The sequence below is a fragment of the Balaenoptera borealis genome, assembly GCF_965194805.1.
Source record: "Balaenoptera borealis genome assembly, chromosome: 12".
Lineage (NCBI taxonomy): Eukaryota > Metazoa > Chordata > Mammalia > Artiodactyla > Balaenopteridae > Balaenoptera > Balaenoptera borealis.
In genome coordinates, this window is record NC_138869.1 from 82,683,343 (window position 1) to 82,702,148 (window position 18,806).

General features: G+C 36.6%; 1 long non-coding RNA gene across 1 annotated transcript in view; it reads left to right on the plus strand.

Moving 5' to 3' along the window:
• The first annotated feature begins 15,757 nt into the window (after positions 1-15,757).
• The window catches only part of LOC309607607, a 30,270-nt gene continuing 27,221 nt past the window's right edge, over positions 15,758-18,806 (plus strand). The window contains exon 1 of the long non-coding RNA XR_014232463.1: positions 15,758-15,788. This is a non-coding gene — a long non-coding RNA (uncharacterized lncRNA). The remainder of the gene's footprint in view (positions 15,789-18,806) is intronic.

The window sequence follows — 18,806 nt, forward strand, 5'->3', positions numbered from 1 at the left end:
GTTTCAGTTTTGCAAGATGAAGAGTTCTGGAGATGGATGGTGGCTATGGTAGCACAACAATGTGAATACCACTGATCTGTGCACTTAAAAATGATAAAATGTTAAATTTTATGTTCTGTGTATTTTACAAAATTTTTTTAAATTAAAGCATGTTTTAAAAAATTTATACAAGGGTGTGAACTATCCAATGGAATAACAGTAGGGTGTCTTTGGAGCCAGATTTGTCTTATAAGGGTTCAAGTTCAAACCAGCAGTGGAAGAAATTATAGACTTCTCTTTATTCAATTCAGGCAGAAAATCAATTAATAGGATGACTTGTACCCAGGATTACAGACTATAGGACTAACCCCTTTGTAGCACATGAAGCTTCTATTGTCATGGAAACCACAAACAAGGACTCAACACATCTGTCAGTATTGTAATAAGAATTACCCTGTAGCTCTATAATCCTAGGTTTTGTGTCCTGGCCAGAATTCTCTGGTTCTATGTTGATAGCCACAACTTTCATGAAAAATAAAATTGTTCACTAGTGGATAAGTGTCTTTTAACTCTGAGAGATCTTGTTTTAGTTAAGTACATTAATTAAGTAAATCCCAACCTTGTTAATAATTTTGTGCAAACCTTAATCTGCAGATTTGATATTTAAACTATTTGTAAAATTAGATAAATATCTTTTAAGATTCAGCCTTGTGATTGAATATGTAATTGTGGATATATAATTAAATATGCAAAATATGTAATTGAATTAATTGCCTTCAGCTTTCTAATTTCAAATTGAAAGGTATAGGATCATCTAATTACAGTTGTAAACATTCTTGAAATGATTAAGAGTATGTGGTTCAATATATCTATAAATTTTAGTTGTTGGATAGATCAGAGTTCAGTACTTGGAAAGTTTTACTTGTTAGGTTAAATATTTGAAGTATTTATAAATGAAAGTTGAATATATTGAATTTATACAGTTTTTTCTCTATTTTTTAATTGAAGTATAGTTGATTTATAATGTGCTAATTTCTGCTGTACAGCAAAGTGACTCAGTTATACACATGTATACATTCTTTTTTTGTATTCTTTTCCATTATGGTTTATCTCAGGAGATTGGATATAGTTCCCTGTGCTATACAGTAGGACCTTGTTGTTTTTCTATTCTAAATGTAATAGTTTGTATCTACCAGCCCCAAACTCCCAGTCCATCCCTCTCCTTCCCCTTCTCCCCCCTTGGCAACCACAAGTCTGATCTCTATGTCTGTGAGTCTGTTTCTGTTTTGTAGATAGGTTCATTTGTGCCATATTTTAGATTCCACATATAAGTGATATCATATGGTATTTGTCTTTCTCTTTCTGACTTAATTCACTTAGTATGTTAATCTTTAGTCGCATGAATACAGTTTTAAAGGTTTAAGGAAATTAAACCAATGAACTGTGAAAATGGACTGATTATTAAACTTGTTTATTCTTTCTAAGTTGATTGAACATTGATCAAAAGCCCCCTTAAAAATGATTACTAAAATTCATATGAAAATACATATAAAATATAAATGAATATCAAAAAGCTTAAGAAAAACAAGATTTTGAGTTTAATGCTTTCATAGACTTAGTAGCAATTTAAAAGACTAAGGAAACAGAATCTTTTCTGTGCGCAAAAACTGCTTTAAAACCACCAAAAATCTCCTATTAGTACTCCTAGATCATCTTAGATATTCTGCCCATTTGAAAAGATCAGAAGTAGATTCCAAAAACTTGTTTGATGAAGTTATACAGCCTTCAATCACTTCATCATTCCCCTTGTGGTTGAATAGCCAGGACAAATTCAAAGGCTTGAGGCAAAGCTAGGGTCCTCAATAGGCCTGCTTGAGAGGACGCTGGGTCTAGAGAAGGTCTGAGAAATTAGTTGTCTATGCCAAGCTGGGTAACCAAGTGTGTAGTATGAAGGGGCTGAAAGCCAGAAATCAATTATGTAAATCATAGTTGAGGACTGGATAAAATATCAGTGTTAGAGCTTGCACTGGGGTAGAAGCCAGGCAAAAGAACCAGAAGGCTAAAAGCAGACAAGAAGCTTCTTGAGAGCAAAGAAAACATTATTCTTATTCACTGCTGTGTCCACAGGCCTTCCAGGGCCTAGCAGGGTTTCAAGCATAAAGTAGGTGCTCAAATATCTATTGCAGGAATGAAAGACAAGATAACAAGGCTTAAAAAGGATCTGGTAGACAAAAACTAATGGAGAGGGGAAAGTAAACAGAATGTCACTTGTACAAAGACTTTAATAATGAAAGGAATGAACATTCTGCCCATTGTTGTGCCTTTCGATGTGGTCAGCATTGATTCAACAGGTGATTGATAATGTCAGGATGATTGAGAGGGTTTTGGGCAGAAGCTTCTTCTGGTAACAGATAATACCTCTAAATTAAAAGCAAGTCATCAGTAAGGATCTCAACGACCTTCAGCATGCCTGATTTCTGGAATGGAGAGGGATTACCATTCCCAGAGACCAGTATTTCTTGGGGTGCGCTCTGTATAGCATAAATCCTGTAGGATGGTAATAGGTGTAACTTGAAAAAAAGACATCCATACAGGATTGCCTGTTAAGTAATTCCCAAGCTTAAATTATTCCACCTAAATTAACTAACTTTTCAAAACTCCTTGGATGAACCTATATCCAAGCTAAAAGAAAAAACAAAACAAAACAAAAAAAAACAAAACCCCAAGCAAACAGATAAACAAAAGAACCAGATATGAATAGATACTAACCTTTGCCAAAAAAGAGGTCAGGGGGGTTCTCTCACCAAATAAGTTTAAGAAGTGTTAGGCTAAACAAAAATAAACACAATGGTTTTTCTCTTTGCAGGACTTATCAGAATCAATAATATTTTTATGTTCATTGTGAATTTTGAAGGGAAGTATGCCATTTTGACCCTTTAACCCAGAGTAACTAGGGGAAATAATGCTTCATGGAACCTGCTTAGACCACCTCAGGTCTGAAAAACAATCAGCAAGCAATTCTTCATGGGATCATGAAATTTGGCTTTGTGGGAGGTCAATTTTTTTTCAATGTTTTAGTTCATTTGATTCCATTGTTGGCGATATTTTCCCTTCAAACAGAGCTATGATATGCAACTATACAACTTTATGCCAACTTTTAAGAACTTTACAAATACAGGCAAAGTTTGCATGCTACTTTAACAGTTTTCAAAGAACTTTCCTTCATTTGTTTAAGCCCCTCCAGTATTCCTGTGAAACAGTCATGGCACACGTGTCCATTAGAAGCAGAAGGACCAGAGATGTGACATCTTATGCACAAGTCACGGCTCAGTTCTATTTCTTGATTTAGAGGCCAGGTTGCATGATTTATTTTTGAGATGGGTTTGTCTGTTATCAGCTGAGCAAATGTTTATTCTCTTCCCTTATCAAGTGTAGTATAAAAGAAACCATGATGACAGAACTGAAATGCAAATTTGAAGAATTAAATATATACTTAAATTTTTTTTTCCACAGGCAGAACCAGTTATGATAGTGATCAACCCAGAAGCTTCCATTAGAATCTTCTTCAAATGAGGTGGTGTCTCATCCAGAATATGCAAAGTAATATTTCTCCCACTTACGTGTACTTCGTTTTCTAAATACACCTTCTCAACTTTCATAAATCACACGATCAATCAATTAAAATGGTTTCCCTTTCTTGAGTATTGCACTAGCCAGCAGATTCAGCAAAAATGCATCTCAACATGATTTAAGTGTTTTCTACATAATTTCTTTTTCTAAAGTTTGGGTGAAATGTCGAAAAGATTGGTCTTTGCTGGGCTTCCCTGGTGGCGCAGTGGTTGAGAATCTGCCTGCTAATGCAGGGGACACGGGTTCGGGCCCTGGTCTGGGAGGATCCCACGTGCCGCGGAGCGGCTGGGCCCGTGAGCCACAACTGCTGAGCCTGCGCGTCTGGAGCCTGTGCCCCGCAACGGGAGGGGCCGCGATGGTGAAAGGCCCGCGCAACGCGATGAAGAGCGGTCCCCGCACCGCGATGAAGAGCGGTCCCCGCACCGCGATGAAGAGTGGCCCCCACTTGCCGTAACTGGAGAAAGCCCTCGCACGAACCGAAGACCCAACACAGCTAAAAATAGATAAATAAATAAATAAAGTAGCTATAAAGATTGGTCTTTGCTGACACAGGTTGTCAAAGTCAGAACTAAAAACTATCCTCAATTCTTGATTCTCCAGGTGACCAGATCTAAGCCACTCACCAAAATCTCTTTGCATAATGGATATTACAGGAAATCTTTCATTCCTGAAGTTCCCCCAAAACAAGTTGACAGTTCCACGCTTAGAGCACTTAAAGAATTCTAAAGTAATAAGAGATGCTGATAGATTCCCCAGCAACTCAATTTCCTTTCTACAGCCTGTAAATATGAAACTGTCAGTGTTTACAGGGTAGGAACCTCATTTTATTCATCTCATGTTTTCTAAGTGCTTGGTACAGTGTCTGGCCCAAACCACAGGTTCTAAAAATTTTATTATTCTTATTAACTTCTCTGCCTGGCAGATATAAAAAAGTTGCCATTAGTGTTTGGCCCAATCCCAGCATTAAGCTGAAGCACTGGGAAATCTGGTTCCGTGATACATAAAATTCCTTTCCCCCAAATATTCAGAGTATCAGATTAGCTGACAACATAAGGGCCAGAGATAAGAGAGCATCCATCAGGGTTTTGGTATTCTGGTTTTATGAAAACCTTGAGAAATTTTGTTTTGAAGCTGATATTTTCAAAAAAGTTCTTTGAATTTTTTTTAGAACATTTCAGTCACTGTTTTTCAAGGGAAATTTTAGTAATTTTTCCAACTGAATGGAAAGCTATACAAAGATTAAACAACAAAGATTTTTTTTCCTTTGGAAGTTATTCATGCCCTGCTTCTAGGATTGCCAGGGGAATTGAATTTTTTTAAAAAAAATTAACCAAGCAAGAGATCAGAGTTATATTATGCTAGAGACAACCTAAATTCCAAAGTTCAATTTTATGTTTCTTTCTAAACTTGGAGCCCATGGTTTTCAAATGGCTTAAGTTACCCAAATAATTTTGCATGACCTAGAGCCAAGTTTATTCTTTTATGTTTCTTTATTGATTTTTACTAATTTTTCTTTTCTTTCTTTAGTCTCATGTAGGTAACATAAAAAGATTTGAATTTGTTTATATCCGTCAGCAATAGGGCAAACCCACATTTGGCATAAAGCTATTGATATATTCACCATTTTTTTCAGAAGTCATTTTTCCACTGCAATTCTTGTACGTCATTCTGTAGTTGTATGTGATATTACTCCTCTTTTAAATACAAGAAAACTGAAGCTCAGTGTCAAACAGCTTAGTAGAACTGTTACAATCCACATCTAGAACTACTAAATTCCAAGGCTTAATTACACTCTGCTTTCCAGTGGTTCTCAAACTTAGGTATGCATAAAATCACCCGGGACGGTTGCTACAGACAGATGCTCAGGCACTACTTCTGAGGATTGTGCCTCAGTAGATCTTCTTTGAGCTAAGAAACCTGAATTTTAAACAAACATCCCAGATGGCTCTGAAGCAATTCTTCCACATTCCAATTAAGACTCGACTACACCTGCTTCCTCTTGTCTGCCTCTAAAAATGAAGCAAGAACATATATACCCACAGTCTCAGCTCTACCACCAATTACGTAGTATAAACCAGAGTAAACCACTTTTCCTGTTTGGATCCTCATTTATTTAGCCTGTTAAATGGGAATAATTACATTTTCTTTACCTCGAAGAATGGATACAGAGATCAAATGACACGGTAGATGCCACAATGTTTATAACAGTAGAAAGTGCTATTTAAAAGCAGAGTATTAAAGTGTATATTTCAATGACAAAAAAGACATAAAACATAAAGCTTATTTGGATGCTTTGACATAGGGTTATCTAATCACAATATAGCAAAAAACAGTTATACATTCAGTCCACATCCATGAGCACTTCAAACGACTTGGCCTTAACCAAAATGACTATGGAGTGTGGAAAATCCTTTATTAAAGTGCACACACATGCATGTGGACCCGCGCGCACGCACACATACACACACACATGCATATACACACATTGTTGCCACTGTTAAGTTAGTGGGCAGATTTTCCACTGCCTCCTCTCTAGACATCACCAAACGATAAAAGATAACAACTCCTTTTAAAACAATGCAGATGGGTTAACACCCAAGTACCCATGACTGTTACTGACACTCCCGCCAACCCACATGGGCATCCCCAGACCCCATGGTGGCTCCTTTCTCAGGTATATGGACTTCCACTACCCTCTTCAGAGGGAGAAAGTTTCTGAAACAATTGGTGTGACAAAAGAGACTGACACCAAACAGTCACAGCTTGACTTCATGGCACACCACATGGAGTTTTTCTAAAGATGAAGAAACTTTAGCATTTCCTTGTTATTTGAGGGTGTAATGCCATAAGCCTCCCACCTATCCTGTGTCGGCTTTGAAATGAGCAGACCGGCTGGAAAACAAGAGGCAATTTGCATGTGAAGAATAAACAAACAGAAGTCTGTTGCATACCATGTAAAAAAAAAATAATGCCTTTGTTTAGAAAAGAGGAGCAGCAAAGTTTAAGAGAGGGAGATAGCAGGTTAGTAAAACAGCACCTTTCCCTTTCTGCCTCGTAATACATATTTTAAATAGCCTGACTTGACCTCAATACATCTTCAGTAGCCTTCTCCCAGGCCTCCCTGATTCAAAGCTTTTCCCCACTCCAATGCATCAGGCGCACAGCTTCAACTTTCTTCAGTAATGTTCTCACCATCACTCTGCACTCATTGATTGAATCGTTTTATAGTCAATAGCATTGAGTCTATATTCCTTGCCTGGTATTCATTGCTTTCCATAAAACTTTTTCCTCTGTCAAATTTCCAGTTATTCTTCCATTTGTATTTCACCTCCCCCTCATCCCCCAAATTATGTGTAGACATAATTTGAGACCCTATTGGGGCCATTTTAACTGACAGACTGACTGGATTTGAACTTTAAATTTTCTAAAGTACATCTCATAATATTATTTTTTTACTCAAGAAATATTTTTTTAATCATATGCAGAATAGTCTAGTAGAACTGTTTCAATGAATTAAACTAGAATGACTTAAAACAGAGAAGTCAGTTTGGAGACAATTGCAGTAATTTTGGCAAAAGGAAATAAGGTCTGAAGAAGGGAGTTTGAGAAATGAAACGGAGAATGAAAAAAGGAAAAAGGCATTTAGGTAGTACCTATTATTCACCAGCTTCATTCACATTTAATCCCCCTTAAAATGTTATGAGTAATAACACCATTTTTACTAAGTAAAAGTAAGCTTAGCGACGTGAACTAACACATTCAAATTTTCACACTAGTAGATGCTAGACCTAGGATTTAAACTTAATTTCACTATTCTTTCCATCTTAGAAAGAGAGTCATTGTGGACTAATAAATTGGCTTTAAAGCGTATCCATTTGGCGGCACTTAGAAGAGTAGTACAAAGTACAACGGGAGAAGGAAAGGTTAGAAGTTTAAGAAAATAGGAGAGCAAAGCTCTCAAATTATGTCTTCTGCCATAATTTCACCATTCTCCTCAAAGAACAGTTTACTATGATAGATTAATTTGTTGTGAAATTAAATTCTATATGCACAGACTTTTTTGGCCCTTGACTCATCCCTGGAATGTCTTCCTTGTTCTTTTTTGTTTATTTTAGTTTTTCTTCTTTCCAATACAAGGGGAGAATGGAAGCAAAAATAATAATAAGACTTTAGTTAGTGGAGGCAAGAGGACAGAGCATAGTTTTCTTTGAATAGAGAGCAAATAGTGCTTATCTGTAGACCAAGGAGAATCAAGCAGAGATCTGGACTGATGATGTTCGGGAGAAGAGGGATAATCAAGGAAAACCTCTCTTGCCTTGTTTAGTTTTTATTGCTCTTGTTCTCCTGTAAACCCACAAAGAACTTCATAGTTTATTCCAGACTCAATATTCAACTATTGTATAGTGGGAAGAGCAGAGAGGGAACATAGACATTTATATAAGACCAGGACTGTTGAGTGAGCTTGGTCAAGTTTCTTAACTGTGACAGTTTTTAGGGCTTATCATAAATATACCAACTCTTTCTGGGTACGGGATAAGATTTTACTTTCCTGCTCCCTTTGAAGTGAGGCAAGCCCATGTGACGTACTTTAACCAATGAGATGTGAGCAAAGATGACAAAAATGCTTTAAGAGACTGCCTGTGATTTACCACATTTCCTTCCTCTGCCAAATAAATCCTAAAAGTGTGTGTTAGGATAAAGCTTCAATTAACTTTGGTTCTTGAGTAGTAATTTTTAAAATATCATTCCTGCTAATCTAGAAGAGCAACAAGCATGAGCAAAAAACAAATCTTCACTATGTTAAACCATTGAGATTGGGATTTGTTTGCTGTTACAGCATAACCAAACCTATACTGATTGATACAGTAAACATTCTCATGTTCCGTTTATGTTTCATCCTTGAGTGAGATGGTTGGATAAGTTCGGTTTTTGTTTTCTATTTGTAAAGCCAAGTGAGACTTTTAAGATGAAATATTACTCACTATGTATGATATATAATAGTAGAGGCACATTGTTTAAAGTAGAGGAGGGTGCACAATCTGTTTTTCTCCCATTTATTTCTCTTTTTCTGGATTATGTGATTTTTTTAAAATAATTCTATTTTATCTTCTTTCTTGGTTTATTGGCTACAACGTCATTTTAATCATTTTATAGGTTACTTTAAGTATTTACATCTTTAACTTGTTACAGCTTTATAAATCTTTAATTTATCACAATCTACTCTCAGGTGAGAGTATACCATATGTAATATAAGAACTTTAGGATATCATATTTCCATTTATCCACTCCCAACTCTTATGCTACTGCTGTCATAGCACGTTATAATCACAACATTGTGATTATTTATGTTTAAATAGCCAGTTATCTTTTAAAATGATTTGAATAACAAGAGAAAAAAAATTGTGTTTATCTGTATTGTTACCATTTCTTCATCCCTTTATGTAGATCCATATTTCCATTTGATATCATTTCTCTTCTACCTAAAGAACTTGCTACAGGGACTTCACTGGCGGTCCAGTGGTTAGGACTCTGTGCTTCCACTGCAGGGGGCATGCACGAGTTCTGTCCCTGGTCAGGGCACTGACATACCACATACCACTCAGCCAAAAAAAAAAAAAAAAAAGAACTTGCTACAATATTGTGAGTATCTATTGGTGATGAATTGTTCAACTTTTGTGTGTTTGATATATTCAGATACTCTGAATAATACAATATTCTCAAATGTAACTTTGTAAGAGTTCCTTCATGATTTTTTTGTCTATAATGCTAAGATTGATTGATGATTTTTCTATTACAAATATTGCTCTTACATATCAAATCATGATCCCCATTATCTTCGCAACCATTTACTGAGCACTTCCTGTTTCCTAAGAGTCACATGAGTACTGTAACATACGGTATCTCACTGAATTTTTGTAACTAGAATGAGGTGTTATTATCCTCACTTTACCTGCAGGGAAACTGAACTCAGGTAGGCTGTCATTGCACAGGTTATTAAGTCATCAAAACTCTTGATGACACAAAGAACAGTATTGTTTAGAAAAATACTGACATTGAAAAACCTAAGTTTAAGTGATCCCAAGTAGACTAGACTCTGAGTGTGGAAAAAACTTTATAAATATCTTGAACAATTCATTTTATCTATATACTTTTATATGCATATCCAAGTGTGATAAAATATAAATTTTATGTCTAAACAGATATCAAAACCTATCTTCCATACGTAGAAAATCAGAATTTTCTTTCTTTTAAAGTCACATAATATTTTTCTGTTATTTATTTGTTTATTTATTCATTTATTTTTGGCTGCTTTGGGTCTTCATTGCTGCATGGGGGCTTTCTCTAGTTGTGGCAAGCGGGGCTACTCTTCATTGTGGTGCACGGGCTTCTCATTGCAGTGACTTCTCTTGTTGTGGAGCACAGGATCTAGGCGCACAGGCTTCAGTAGTTGTGGCACACAGGCTTAGTTGCTCTGTGGCATGTGGGATCTTCCCGGACCAGGGCTCGAACCCGTGTCCCCTGCATTGACAGGTGGATTCTTTACCACTGTGCCACCAGGGAAGTCCTGTCAGCATCTTAGTAATAAAAAACCATTGTATCATATATAATTCGCATCATTTTTTTCTTTCTTTACCAACAAGCCCCTTAACCATGAAATTTTGGGGAAAAAAAAAGAATGAGCCAAGGTGGGGGGGGAACAGCTGAATGCAATTCCCTAAATAATATACATACATAACATGGAGTGCTATTGAGAGGTTTTTCTCTTCTTCTTATCAAAATAGTCATCTTCTCATTATGGAATTGACCTCCCAATGATATATTTCAATATCTCTTGAGAAATCCACTGTGTCAAGCTATCAGTAGCGTGTCAAGGAAGAGTAGGAAGTATGAGAGGTCCACCTGGGTGCCAGCAATGAGAGATTATGTTGTCTATAGAAAATCTTAAAACAATGATAAAACCAACTAAAAGTTGATCTGCTTTTTTTTGATCACCATGTACCAGATTTTGAACAATGTCAGTCATACTCCTCCCTGCCAGAGTGGGCTACTCTCACATATCATTTCCCTTTGGTTCCCAACTGGATCATCAGATGCAAAAAAGAAAATGAGGTTAATGTGGAGAAGTATGGGACAGTAAATGCTGCTTGGAGGAGAAGCTTGTCAATCATTCCAGGTGCCGCTACAGAAGGGTTAACTGATTCCCAGTATATAGAAATTCAAATATTCACAGAGTTAAGAGCTTCACACAGAAGGTTTCTTTAAAGGTTTTCCTACTCACTCCCAATACACAAATAAGAAAATTATAACATCAAGCATTTGTGTAATTAACGAATCAGATTAAAATTGGCAATAACACACTTCCTTCTTGTTCTTTTCTGTTATACACCACACCCTAAGGCAGAAGCAGATCTCACAGAACAGCTTTCTCTGCAGCCTGGAGGACAGCTTGGCACCTGGATAATGAGGCAAAAGCCTTAAACCCAAGGTTTTTGAAGCTATACAAATTGAAGAGTAGCAAAATCATTGGTCAGGAACCAAGAAAAGTGGAAAAATTGTGATGTTTTTATACATAACATTTGTGTTCTTCTGGTCCCTGTGGTTACATTCACAGTAGACAATCCGTGTTGACAAACTATCTTTTGTAGACTTTGTGGGCTAGTTGCATAGGGTTTTTTTTTTTTTTTAATTTTTTTTTTTTTTTTAATTTACCCCTCTGGAACCATGTGGGTAGACAGGTGTTAGGGTTAAAAATTCATATGGTATGTGATAGGATTTTGGTGAGGAAATGGAGCAGAAGGGATGGACATTTTAACAGCTTGGGAGGTTTTAGAAGTGAAAAGGGAAGGGGGAGAAGTATTTTGCCTATTGAAAAAATAACTGAAATATACAATTGTGCATACTGAGGAATCAAAAGGTCTGGCTCTAAAGTTAGAAAAGAAACAAGAAGTCAAAGATATTTTGTAAGGACTAAGAGTTCGTGTAAAATGGGGATTGTTTTTTCTGTCTAGAGATTTTTCTACTTAGCCCAACGACACATTAATTCCATTATTAATCAATAAATCAACATGAGACACACAGAGAAAGAAGTAGGCAGACTCCTGCTGTAATTTTAGTTCTTAAGAGCCTGTCTGCATCTATTCATTTATTCAGCAAGCATTTGTTGTACTCTTAATATATGCAAAAATCCTACTAGCAACTTTGCAGGAGGTAAAGAGATTTTTTAAAAAATCAGTGATATTCCATTTAATTTATAAATAGGAAACAATATAATAATAAAAATTGTTATAGTTTTTGCAAGCCTCTATATACATCTTTGGGAAGATGCTTTACATGAGTTATTTATAATACTAACAATAACGACACAGTAAGGCTGGCATTTTTTATTCCCATTTTATAGGAAATTGAGGTCAGAGAGTCTCAAAGATCACAGAAATTGTACATAGAAGTCAATATTTGAACTCAAATCTCTCTGTACTTTGCTATATGAAGAACAACAAAAGCACATGTAGGAAGCAGCAGTATCACAGTACAAAATAATTCAAAGGAAAAAGAGAAGTGTAATTTCAGCCCTCTTCTCTCTGCATCTTCATGAGTTTCAACATCATTAACATCAATTTCTATTTTTCCATTTATTTAATAATTCACTTAACAAATATTGATTGAATCCCTAATCATATCTGGTGCTATTTTAGTGTTGGGAGGCAGAGGTAAATAAAACAAAGTCCTTGCCCTTATGGAGTTTACATTCTAATGTGGAAATTGGACAGACAATAAACAAATAAACAACTATAATGTCAGGTAGTGGGAATTCCCTGGCGGTCCAGTGGTTAGGACCCAGCACCTTCACTGCTGGGGGCCCGGGTTCAATCCCTGGTCGGGGAACAAAGATCCTGCAAGCCGCATGGCGTGAACAAAATATTAAAAAATAAAAATAAATAAATAAAATTTTTAAAATAATAATGTCAGGTAGTGAAATGTGCCATGAAGAAAAATAAAGCAGCATAGGAATAGAGAAATGGTTCTACTATAGACCATTTACAACAATCTTTCAAAAGACGCCTCTCTGGGGAAATGACATTGGAGGTGCTGCAGTAGAGTGAGCTATGCAAATACCTAGAGATGGACACTCTGAGTAGAGGGAAACACTATTAGACTAGAACATATTCAAAGAGGTTAAGGGACAGCAAGGGTCCAGTGTGTGTGGGGCTACAGCAGAATGAGTGATGGAAAGATTGGCAGAACTTCAGGTCAAAGGTGGAGTCAGGTTATGTATAAACCGGATACTGTGGATTCTTGGGGGTCATGAGATTCTTTAATTTTATTTAAAGTGTGATAGGAAGCTATCGGAGAGTTTTGAGCATGGAAATCATATTGTACAATGCACAATTTTTAAAAAATCACCCTGATTGCTACCTGGAGAACAGACTCTAGAGGAAGCAAAACTGGTAGCAAGAAAACCAATTAGGAGATTGTTTCAGTTCTGTAAGGAAAGGATGATCTTTTCAATACATGGCACTGAGACGTGGGTATCTATATGGGAAAAAAAAGTGAATCCTACCCTCTCTCTCTTTTTTTTTTTTTTAATTTTTTGGCCGTGCCACATGGCATGTAGGATTTTACTTCCCCTACCAGGGATCGAACCCTCACCCCCTGAAGTGGAAACTCAGAGTCTTAACCAGTTAATGCCAGCTAAGTCCAAATTTTGATCTCTAATTCACATTATGCACAAAACTCAGTCTGAGAAGGCTTATAAACCTAAATGTAATTGATTGTGTACTTTTAATACTATTAACTATTGAATTTTGTCAAATGCCTTTTTTCTTATCAAATGATAATATATTTATTCTCCTTAGCTCTATTAATATTTTGAATTATATTAATGGTTTTCCTCTTGTTGAACTACCCATACAATCCTGAAGTAAACCCCACTGGGTCATAATGAATTTTTAAGTGCCCTTGTAATCTGTTTGCTAATATCTGATTTACAAGTTTGGCATTGATAAGCTATAGTTTTCTTTTTGGTATAATTTTTTCAGGTTTTTATACCAATTTATACTTGTTTCATCATAAGAATTAGGAAGTTTTTCTTCTTTTACTATGCCCAGAAAAAAAGTATAATTAGCTTCATGATAACCTTATCTTTGCCTATTTTGTAGAATTTTGTACCTTGCAACTCATACCTAGACTGGAAATTTGAGAGATATGATAAAAAAATATCATAAAATTAGATTTTGCTGGCTACTTCAGTGAGGTGTTACAAATATATATTTGAAGGGAGGCTCTTCAGACTGATATATTCCTTGAAAAGAAAGAGGGTAACAGCAAGAGTCTTTGTTGCAAGAGATCTTTTTTTGCCAGGAGCAAGAAACCTACGACTGCTAAGGGTTATATTAATCATGCATTTTTCAGAATTTGCAAAAGCCCATTAGGGAGATTCGAGTCAAATAAAGTATAAGTAAAAATTAGGTGTGGGAGGGTAGAACTTGGGGAAAATTGAGTTGTGATATGGGAAGAGCTAGAGAAAGGGGGAGCATGATCTGACAGGCCTCCCCAAAATCCCTCCTGCAATGTGCTCCAGCCTGACAAAATAGAGATGCAGATGTAGAGAATGGACATGTGTACATGTGGGTGGGGGAGGTAAGGGTGGGGGGAGAGTGGGAGGAATTGTGAGATTAGGATAGACATATATGCACTACCATGTGTAAAAGAGATAGCTAGTGGGAACCTGCTGTATAGCACAGGGAGCTCATCTCAGTGTTCTGTGATGACCTAGATGGGTGGGATGGAGGGTGGGAGGGAGGTCCAAGAGCGAGGGGATATATGTATACGTATAGCTGATTCACTTCATTGTACAGCAGAAACTAACACAACATTGTAAAGCAACTATACTCCAATAAAAAAAATAACCACTCCATATTAACTGTCAAGAAATAAAATAATTTCGCTATTGGGAAGTTTAAAAAAAAAGTAATAATTATCTACATTATAAACACCATCCACATGGACAAAAAAAAAACTATTGCATGATATCACTTATATGTGGAATTCTAAAAAGCCAAATTCATAAAAACAGAGAGTAAAATGGTGGTTACCAGGGGTGAGGGTAGGGACAGGAGGCTAGGAATAGGAGAGATGTTGTTTAAGGGTACAAACTTGGCACCTAGCGAAGCCGAGCAGGACCCTGTGGGGCTCCTGGGCATGGAAGCCTTTCTGTGTTCCCCGTTTCTTGTTTGAAAATAAGCTTCAGCCTCCATGACCTTCCCCAAGTTCCAAAGGGCAGGTTCAAACAGTTGCTAATCAGGGAAGGGAGGGGATGCAGAGACAAGGGAAGAGCAGTCAAGAAACAAGAGTGGGACAGGGTCCTGGTTCTGCCTCAAGGGATACACGTAACAGTATCTTTGAGCTCTTCTACAGAACTAAAACCCCCAACAAATAGAAGATGTTAACTACCTGATGAAGCATTCTTCATTCCAAAGAGAAGGTCACTGTTTGATAACCTCAAGAACTGCAGAAGCTCATCAGGAGACCTCCCGAGGCCAGATTAAAGGAGTGCAGACCCTGCACACACTGTGATCCCTATCAGCAATCCCGCCCTTGAACCATTGCTATAAAACTCCTCACCAAATTCCCCCCAGGTTGGGACACACAGTTTTGAGCGCAAGAGCCTCCTGTGTCCCCCTTTGCCTGGCAAAGCAATAAAACTATTATTTTCTACTTCATCCAAAACTCTGTGTCCAAGATTCAATTCAGCACCGGTGCACAAAGCTGGAGTTTTCGGCATCACTAGCAGATAAGGAGGTCCTAGAGATCCAATGCACAATATAGTGAATATAGACAACAATATTCTATTACAATCATCACACTTGCTAAGAGTCTAGATATTAATTTTTCCAACCAACTATTATTTCCACAGAAAAGAAATGATCATTATGTGACGTGATAGAGTTGCTATTGCTACAATGGCAATCATATTACAACATATAAATGTATCAAATCAACACACTATACACCTTAAATTTACACAGTGTTATATTTTAAACATATTTCATTTTGATAGATAAATAGATGATAGATAGATAGATAATAGATATAGATAGGTAGATAGATGATAGATAGATGATAGATAGATAGATAGATAGATAGATAGATAGATAGATAGATAGATAGATGATAGATAGGTGATAGATAGATGGATAGATAGATAGATAGATTAAACACCACCATCCACATGCAACAAACCTGGGGGAAACTTGTCCTTTCCTGTTGATCTAAGGAGCAAGCAAAGACTAAAGCCAGTGTTAGGAGGATGAGAGAAATGGGCAGAGTTCTGAAGCCAATTGCTAAGGAGCAGGAATTACAAAGGGAGGCAAGGGTGAGGATTTTGATAGCAGTCTGTATTCAAGGACCCTGACTAGATAAGAACATCCTGAATAGCTGGCAATGTGGAGAAGACTTTTAATAAAGTAGCAGTTGATTAGACCGTTACAGCATTTGCATTGCCAAAAAAAAAAAAGTCCAAGTCTGACAAACAGAGGCTTGTCCTTCATTGCTTATTCCCTGGGCTTAGGTAACTCATGCTCTACCTGTTACACCACCCCCCAACAAAAAACTCCTGATAGAGGTGAGAGGCTAAAGTGGTACAGCTCCTATAAGAGAAATCCCTCTCTATCTCCTTCCGCTGTGGTCCTGGGAAACAAAAAGCCAGGCAGAGTCTTCTGTTGAGCTAACCAAGAAGCCATCTCCCCTGCCAAGACAGAGATTCCTTGTTCTTCCTGCCCAGGAGGGTGTTAGGGACAGTTAACTGTGTAATTTATTCATTGTCGAACCACATGGAGCCATACCTGGACCGAACCTCAAGGAAAACATATCATCTGGAATGGGCACTAGATGCAGTAGCTAGAAGTGAAAATGCATGTCTCCCACTGGGGAGGAGTGAGTGATTTTCTAGTTGCAACTGATACTGTTCTTAAAATCATAAACGGGAACAAAAACACACATGTGCTACTGTATGTGTGTCCCAACACGAGGGGTTAGGAAACCATAAGTCAAATACAGTAGACTGTTATTTTTTCTGTCTAGCAACTCTTACCTCCTGGAAAAATTCCTCTTGTCCAATGGATAATCTATTATGTATTGTTCAGACAGGGCCAACCTCACCTCCTCCCAGGCCTCTGTTCTATGTATTGTTCAGATACAGCGGTCAACAAAATAGACCAAATCCCTGGCCTCTAGGACCTCTCATTCTAGCCATTAGAGAAAGTCAGAAACACAAAAATTAATGCATATAAAATATGTCCAAACATCATAAATGCTAAAAAAACCAAGAAATGTAAGGGCGATGAAAGTACATTATTTAATAAGTCCATAATTGTTTTCAAAATAACATTTATTAGATCTTTATGCACAGTATGTTCCATAATTTTGGAATACAGAGACGCTCAGATAGGAAATAATAATCACCTATGAGTAACTTTTGAAAATTTGTTTCCTTCTTCTTTATCAAAAAAGTTATTAAAGTTTTCTCCTACATCTGAAGCTTATCTAGTCAATACTGAAAATATTTTCAAGCTGATGTAAAATAACCACCAAAATATACCTTTTCTTTCATTTTATGAGATGGTGAAGAAATCTGCAAATATTCCAAAATTCACTTTTCTTTGTGTAGGACTGTCAAAGCAGAATCAGTGACTTTTAAGTATTTTAAATCCACCTGTACAGACTCTTTCTACTTTTTCAGAAATATACCATTCATGTGTAATCATTTGGCTTTAAAGCATGTGCAGAGGAAACAATAGAAGGAAAGGTTAGTCATGTAATCATTTTTAAAGAACATATATTAAACCATATTCCCAGAAATTCATGAAGCTTTAAGAAGAAAAGATTGTATGTCATCAGCTTAGCCATACCAAATAAGAAAACTCATGCATTAAACATCGCAAAAGGAAGTAATACAGCTTTAGTTCAATCTGTAATTTGTGAGCTATCACAGAGATTCTGGCTTGGCACGACTCAGAAATGTTCACTGAATGTCATTGTAAAGGTTTGAGAGGACTCTCTAAGGACCAATTAAAGGATGGAGAACTAGGGAAGATTGTTCACCAGTAGGAAAAGCAAGACTAATGGTGCAATATGGATGTGGTTTTCCAATTTTCTTGTTTTGTCTGTAACTAGGGAAACACAAACCTAAAATTAATAATAATAAAAATAATAGTAAACATCACATTCAGCTGTTTATGATCATTCAGAAGGGATTTTCGTGTACTTCATTCTGGACTTGTCCCTTTAATTTCCAGCAGCCTCCACCCCCAAACACCAACGAAGTCATCGACTGCATTGTCACTACTCCTTTGCCGTGTGTGTGTGTGTGTGTGTGTGTGTGTGTGTGTGTGTGTACATCTATATATATATATACACACATATATATTTCCAACTTGAGTTCATTTTATTATGACTCAAAAATAGAAATCAAATATTCTTATTTAAGTATAGAAACAGAAAATTTTAAGAAATATTCTTTATTAACTTAGACTCTATCAACCATCAGTTTTCATGTTTTATATATTACACATTATGCATGGATAATTGATACATATCGTTTAGCTTCTAAAACAGTTGAGAGCATGTAATGGACACTCAAGTGTTGATTTAATTGTTAAACATATGTTGATTTAATTGTTTAATAATTAACTAATTGAGTAATTGGGCTGGCTGGACTATGTGTCTTTACTATGACCTTTAGGTAAAAAGAAAGACTTTCCTCTCTTCTGCGATGTATTGTTAACCTAAACCTAGCTGATATTTTTGGAGATTTAAGGAGAAAGTTACTGGGTTCACTATAGATAATGCTTCCTTTCACTTAGGAGTGTCTGTAAGTCTGGACTATGAATGGAGGAGTCTACAAAAGGAAGGGGGATGGAATGGAGAGATAAACAGGTTTTCTCACTGAGCCCATGGATTTTAATTTTCTCAAACGTGAGGATCTTCTTCTATATTTTTCTATATGCTCACAATGCCTGTTGATAAATAATAAACCCTCAAATAATATGTGTTATGTTAAGGAAGAACAGAAATTTAGAGAAAATTTAAATCCCTTGTAGTGACTCTGTCCTGAAGAGTTTCCTACTTTCTCTTTTGTCTCTTTTTCACTTCTGGGTTGCTTTCATGATTTCAAGTTTAACTTCTGAAATAAACCAGAG